General features: G+C 47.4%; 1 pseudogene; it reads right to left on the bottom strand.

The window, feature by feature from the left end:
- Positions 1–4,978: 4,978 nt before the first annotated feature.
- LOC101760609 overlaps positions 4,979–7,935 on the bottom strand; it is a 7,379-nt pseudogene continuing 4,422 nt past the window's right edge.

Raw genomic sequence — 7,935 nt, 5'->3', positions numbered from 1 at the left:
TCCATTCTACGGGATTGTCCCAGGCAACGCGGTTGTACCCCTTGGACAAGTGGTTTTGCCAGTTACCTTTAGGACCAAAGAACACTATCAGACAAAATACATCCGGTTCGAGGTAGCCGAATTCGAAATATCATACCATGCTATCCTTGAAAGACCAACAATTGCTAAACTCATGGCCATCCCACACAACATGTACTTAGTACTCAAGATGTCGGGATCCAAGGGAGTACTCTTCCTCCGCGGAGACTTGAAGAGATCATACGACTGCGACACAGAAGTCGTGGAGCTAGCAGCAATTACTCAAGTACCAAATTCAATGATGCAAATCTTTGCCGCATCCAAGAAATTATCCCCGTTAGAACTCGAGATCCTAGAAAAGAAGTCGGGGGCAACCAAGGTCAAGCCGACAAGTAAAGTAGACATCAAAGCCATTGACCTTGAGACTGGTGATAGCTCCAGGATAGCCCTGATTGGCTCAGGGCTGGATCCCAAATAGGAAAGCGTGCTTGTCAGCTTCCTCCGGGCCAACCGAGACATCTTTGCGTGGAAGCCAGTGGATATGCCGGGGGTGCCTAGGGAGTTGATTGAGCACTCACTAAATGTGGATCCAAAAGCTACACCAAAAAGACAACGCTTACGACGATTCGCCCAAGATATATGGGAAGCAATTAAAAAAGAGCTGGCCAAACTACTCGCAACGAGCTTCATAAAAGAAGTCTATCATCTAGAGTGGCCTTCTAATCTCGTCTTTGTACGAAAGAAGAACAATGAGTGGAGGATGTGTGTCGACTACACAGACCTCAACAAACATTGTTCAAAGGATCCCTTCAGGCACCCTAGGATTGATCAAGTCATTCATTCCACAACTGGATGCGCCCTACTTTATTTCCTTAATTGCTACTCGAGGTATCATCAGATAGCTCTCAAGGAAGAAGACCAAATTAAGACTGCGTTCATCACCCCGTACGGAGCATTCTGCTACACAACAATATCCTTCAGGTTGAAGAATGCAGGCGTTACTTATCAATAGGCAATCCAGGAGTGCTTCAAGAAGCAGCTACACTCCAATGTAGAGACGTGCGTGGACGACGTGGTCGTAAAGACCACAAATCGTGATGACCTGATTGAGGAAAAACCCTTCACAAGCTTGTGAGAATTCTAGTGGAAACTAAACCCAACAAAGTGCATTTTTAGCGTACCCTCCGAAAAACTACTTGGGTTCATCATCAGTCATCGAGGAATTGAAGCTAACCCTGAGAAGATCTCTGCCATCACCGACATGCATGCCCCATCATGCATCAAGGACATCTAGAAGCTAACTGAATGCATGACGGATCTCATCAAATTCATCTCAAGGCTTGGAGAACGGGGCATACCCTTCTTCAAACTACTCAAGCGGCAAAATAAATTCCAGTGGACCGAGAAGGCAGATCAAGCCCTGCAACAATTAAAGGACTTCCTATAAAAGTCACCGGTTCTCACGGTGCCAAACCCTAACGAAGACTTGCTGCTTTACATTACCGTGACTACCAATGTCGTTAAAAGTACAGAGGCCCGTCTACTTGTCAGCGAGGTGTTGTCAGATTCCAAAGCCAGATACCCGCTAGTTTAGAAATTGCTATACGCAATACTACTCACCTCGCGGAAGCTACGACACTACTTTCAGAAGCACAATATCTCCATCATCATAGACTTCCCCCTGGGAGAAAATCTCCACAACCGAGATGCAATGGGAAGAATATCTAAATGGGCGGTAGAACTCGGAGCATTGTCCCTGGAATTCAAGTCTAGGACTATGATCAAGTCCCAGGCACTAGTCGATTTCATGGCAGAATGGTGGGAAAATCAACTACCAACACCAGCAGAGTGTCCAAAGTATTAGGTCATGTATTTCAACGGATCACTCAAGCTCGAGGGCGTCGGTGCCGGAGTACTCTTAATATCTCCCAAAGGCAAACTACTCAAATATGTCTTGCAAATCTTTTTGGGAGGTATCCAACAATGAAGCTGAATACGAAGCGCTTCTGCACAAGCTCCGCCTGACAATCTCGTTGGGAATCAAGCGATTGTTGGTCTATGATGACTCACTAGTGGTAATCAATCAAGTAAACGATGAGTGAGATCGCCAGAAGGAGAACATGGATGCGTACTGCCTGGAAGTACACAAACTAGAGAATAATTTCTCTAGTCTGGAGTTCCACCACGTAGCTCGCGACAACAACGTTGCCGCGAATGTCCTATCCAAGCTTGGATCCACTCGTGCTCAAGTTCCAGCTGGGGTCTTCATCCATGAGTTGCACAAGCCATCCATAATGGAGACGGCGCCATGAACAACCACCGATTGAGGTCATGACGCACCAGACCAGGAGGTTATGATGATCGATGCAAACTGGAGAGCTCCTTTCATCAACTTCATCAAAGAGCACAAGTTACCTCCAGACAAAACAAAAGCAGAGCAGGTCTCATGGCGTGACAAGAACTATGTTCTAGTCGGAGACAAGCTTTATAGAAGAGGCGCATCATCAGAAGTACTCATGAAATGCATCTCACGTCAAGACGACAAGGACATACTGGAGGAAATTCACAAAGGCATCTGTGGCAACCACGCATGCTCATGAACAATCGTGGCCAAAGCTTTTAGAGCAGGATTCTACTGTCCTACACCTATTGCTGATGCTGAAGAACTAGTCCGCCGATGTCAAGGATGTCAATTCTTCGCCAAACAACAACACGTCCCTGCCTACAAGCTGATCACCATACCACCTTCTTGGTCTTTCGCATGCTGGGGGCTTGACATGATTGGCCCACTGCCTACAGTGCTTGGAGGATTCAATTGAGTACTGGTGGCAATCAACAAGTTTACCAAGTGGATCGAGGTGATGACAGTAACCTGCCCCAAGGTAGACAGAGTACTCAACTTCCTCGACGAAATTGTTCACTGCTGCAGCTTCCCCAATCGCATTATCATAGACCTGGGCTCCAACTTCAACAACCATGAGTTCTAGAAATATTGTGAGAACAGCGGGATTGACGTCCAGTATGTCTCTGTCACTCATCCGTGGGCCAATGGCTAGGTTGAGTGCGCCAACGGGATGGTACTCGAGGCTCTCAAGAAAATGCTGCATGAAATTGGAAACACGAAAGGGGGTAGGTGGCTCAAAGAGCTACCCAATGTCCTCTGGGGGCTCTATACCTAGCCGTGTAAGCCTACAGGGCAATCGCCCTACTTCCTAGTCTACGGGTCCGAAGCTGTCCTCTCTACCGACATCATGTGGAAATTTCTAGTAGTCGAGCAGTACGAGGAGGGCGCAGTAGAAGAAACATGGTGTCTAAACTTAGACAGCCTCGAAGAAGCCCGCTCTATAGCACTCATCCATCTGCAAGATATCTTGAACGTATCTGCCGCTATCATGATCGCAACGTCAAAGAATGTTCGTTCAATATAAGCAATATGGTCCTCAAGCGCATCCAAGACACCATGGGGTTGCACAAGCTAAAATTCACCATGGGAGGGATCGTTCATCGTCTCTAAGGTCACTGGACGTAGGTCGTACAGGCTTCAACATCTCTTTGGTGAAGATGTCGACAACTCATGGAACATCGAGCAACTGTATCAATTTTACCCCTAGTTTGCATATTCATGTACATCGGCCAGTGCCCTTAGTTGTATAATTTCAATCAATAAAGCAGACTTTTTTTGTCATAATACGACTACTTATTTCTACCTGATTATGGCTTGCAGAAGCAAGTTCGCAAAGCTATCCAGTTCCCTAGGAAATATCTCTCAACTCGCAGCTTGTAATAACAAGTCGACATAAAGCTATTTAGCTTCTGGGGTTAAATTACCTACATGCGGCTTGTAATAACAAGTCTGCAAAATTTTTCGAGTTATTCAACTCATTGGACGAAATTGTCCAAATGTGGCTTGCAAAGATAAGTCCCCCGCAAAATTCGTGAGTTATTTAACTCATTGGATAAGTCTGTCCCTTAGCGGCTTGCAGAGAAGGAGTTGTCAACACTTCGGGAGTTGTCTAAACTACCTGAGATACTTTCTGCTAGACCAGTGTGTCTGGTCACGGCTTGTAATAACAAGTTTGCAGTTCCAGGTTTTTGAGACAACAACATCAATACAACCCAGAGAGGTTGTAAAGATAGGCTCTAGTCGAAAAAATCCTGAAGAGACTACTCGCCTAAGAGGTCTAACTACCCAGATGCCTTGAGTACTCGTACTCCGCAGAAAGGAGTCACATCCTAAAATACTCTATGTTATGTATCTGAAGAAGCTCATTAAAGTAGCCTTGTGCGCAGACACTTACATCTACCGCACGAGTAACTATCAGGGTAGATTGTAAGAGGCAATAAAAAACACAAGTCGAAAATAGAAAAACTTGCAACAAGACTTAGAATTATTTACATTTTAGAGCATTCATATCATGTTTATATTACAAGAACTAATGTTTGCTTCTTTACGATTCTACTCAAGGTCTAAATGATTTGCTACTTCTTCCACGATAGGGTCCATCTCTTGCAGGTATTACTGGAAGAGCTCATCCGAACAGTCCTCTGCTATCCCCTCTGCAACATGAGCCAGATCAGCCTATGGGTAGGACTTCACAAAGCCCAGTAGCTGCTTGGAGACAGACTTCGCTATCTTCTGGACGTAGCTGGTGAACTTTACTGGTACATCCTTGAGTATCTCGGACAGAGGGTGGGGCTCTACACCCTCAGCTGGGGGCTCCACCATGTCTGCAATTGGCTGAGCTACTTCGGATAGTTCCTTCAGAGCAAGTCTGGTAGCTTCTAGCTCGGCCTCGTGCTCCTGGAGAGTCTTCATGGCATTGACTAGGTCGACCTCACCATCCTTGCACATCTTCTTCTCCTTCTTCAGGTGATGGTCCAAGTTTTCATATAGTGCAGTCAGCTTATCATGCTGGTCCGTCACCCGGTAGTAGGAGTTCTTCCAGTCAACAACTTGGCCCTAGAGATCTTTTGGCTTCTCAAGCACTACAGGAATAATACAAAAGAAGTTGAGTATTGCAAAGTAAAATCAATACTTGAAGACCAAGGAAGAAGATCAATTACCTCTCAGTTGCTGTTTCAAAGACTTGTTGCGCCCCTTAAGATGGTACTTTTCCTCCTCAAATTGCTGGACACTATTCCGATACTCGACGCTTTGTCCGTCGTACTTCATGACCAGCCTGGAGGAGTACTCCCTCTCCTTGGCAAGCTCCTTAGCAAGGGCCTCAGCATGGAGTACTGAGTTCCCATAGCCTTGCAGCATCTGCGATTTAGCGCCTGATGACATCCTGCACCACAGAACAAGTACTCATGTTAATTAACGGGTACTGATTTCTAGTTATGGAATCAATGGGATCAAAAGCTTACCTCTGCTTATACACTAACGCGGCGGTACATCTCTATCAAGCACCACGCGGCCACTCCACAAATGCGATTGGAGAGTCTCGCAAGACATACAAGCTACGGATTTACAACTCTTGGTGCGCACAAACACCGATACAAATGAGGTGTGCGAACCTCACCTAACTCTAGGCTAATCACTAAAGCAATGCGCTAATAGGCCTAAACTAGCACTAATCAAGACCTAAACCTTATGCTAAGTGCCTTAATCTTCTCTTGATTACTTTGGTGGATAGAGCACTTGTGTGAATATGGAAACAAAGTTTATAGCTTCTCCAAGATCTAACACCTCTCAAATGCCCGAGCTATAGGGTATCTATATAGCCAACCCCAAAAACTAGCAGTTGCTCCAACGGTCACCAAAACTGCAGTCGTCGACTGATTTGGTGCACCTCATTTTGCACCACTGTATGAATCAGTGGTCCAACTCCAGCTAGCCATTGAGCCACTGATGTCCAGGCCCCTTGCATCACCGACTGATTTGGTGACACATCTTGAAAGTCACCTTATGGATTATTGACACCTTCTGAGTTGTTGCCTTCCTTCACCATCACCACCGACTCATCCGCTACCCTGATTATTGTACCCACTGTATGAATCAATGAGGCCTCAAATAACTTCTCAAAGTTTCATAGTCCATTTTGAGCCGATCGCGAACCGAGCCAATCACACGGACTGATTCGGTGGTGATCCATAGTATTCACTGAATATGTTGGTGCGCACAGTGCACGTTCTTGGCGCTGGTCGTGTCACCGACTGATTCAGTGACACTGTATGAATCGGTGGAATGTGTCAGTGCACATTTCCAGCAGGATTTGTTTCAAGTCTTCACATGTCTTTGTCCCGGCTTCATTACTATCATTTGTAAGCCTTAGAATAAGACTGGATTTTGTCTATCATTTGGATGCCATAGAATTCTTCTATGTTTTTCTTTTTCTTCTCATTTTGATGGTTTTGTAATTCACCCTTAGAACCTATAAACACCTACAAAGGTTAATCTTACAAACAAGTTAGTCCCAATAACTATGTTGTCATTAATCACCAAAATTATTATGACCCATTTTCTGACGCACGCTGCATCCGCCTTCGTCAAGCTATGTTGAAGCCAATGCAATGTTCCCACTTTACACACTTTGCATGTTTTGCAATAAATAAGTCCATTTCACTCCAATTCATTCCAGATTCCCACAATTCAGTTTTAGTAACGTTTTGTCGATCCTAGACATGCTTGTGCAAAGTGGGACTACTCATTTTTATTGTTATATAAACCATGCATTTTCTTGTTTTATTATATTCTTTATGTAAATTCAATCGTGCCTTTCTAAGGGTGGTATACTCTGGGCATTGTTGAAGACATTGGCAGGATCAATGTGTGTCTTGGCTTGGACGAGCCTATCAAAGTTCTCGACAGCAAAATAGGATGCGCCTCAGGTCGCCCGGGCTCGGCCCACAGCCAGCACTGATGCGTTCGTGGTGGTGGCGGGGGCGACCTCCATGCTGAGGTCGAGGTCAATGTAGTTCACATAGGCGGCGCGCGGATCGTATGACACGTGCAGCGCCATGTACTCGTAGAGTGTCCGGAGCCACGTCATGCCCGCCTCGCCGTCGTCCTTGCCAGCCTTCCAGGTGATGCCGTATTGGACGCTGTACCTGATGCCGGCACGGTGCGGGAACGGCATGTCCGTGGTGCCCGCATGAGCCATGGCGCCGCCATGTAGGGTCCAGTATCATGTACCCCACCGGCCCAGTGGATAGGTACCGGAGGATCTCCGCTAGAGCGTCCCTTTGGATGGGCTGCTTCACATAGTCCGACTTGTTTGTGCCGTAGTACTTCATCTTGGAGACCCTGCTGGTGAGTTCCTCCACTGAGCTCAGCCTGGCGAACTGCATCGCGGACTTCACCCAGCTCATCTCCGACAACTCCATCTCCACGAGGTCCAGCTCTGGGAACCTGAGGTTAACTACTAGAAAAATGACCTCTCGTCCCGAGGCTTAGTACCAGTCATATTTAGACCCGGTACTAATGTTACCGGGTGCAAATTTGAGATTCCCCGGAGGCCCTTTAGTACCTCATCCGCCTCCCTTCATCCACGCGTAATTAAATTTTCTACTTTTTCCCTCGAGGTGCGGCCCTCCATCCTTATCCTCTCTGGCCAGCACCCTGCTCTCCTCCGCCTCGCTCCTTATCCTCTCTGGCTAGCGTCTCCCTCCTTATCCCTGAGCTCCCTCAGCTCCCTGGCCAGCGCCGCCTTTCCTTCCACTGGCTCCCTCTCCCTCCCTCCCCGGGCCTCCCCTCTCCTCCCCCTCCGCTCGCCCCTTACCTCATGCCTGAGGCAAGGGAGTGGCGGTGGGGGCGAGGCACCGGGGCAAGATAGTGATGGCGGTGGCGAGAGCGACGCGGGCGCGAAGCGGTGGGCGGATGGAAGCGGCCAGCGGAGCATCGACAGGGCGGGCGGGAGCGGCCAGGGAGGGCACCGGAGGTTGAAAGGCAAGGGGGCCGTGTCCAGGCGGAGGGTA

Source organism: Setaria italica, chromosome VI (genome assembly GCF_000263155.2).
Source record: "Setaria italica strain Yugu1 chromosome VI, Setaria_italica_v2.0, whole genome shotgun sequence".
Taxonomy (NCBI): Eukaryota; Viridiplantae; Streptophyta; class Magnoliopsida; order Poales; family Poaceae; genus Setaria; species Setaria italica.
Note: the sequence above shows the minus strand (reverse complement) of the source record. Positions and strands in the feature narration are given on the sequence as shown.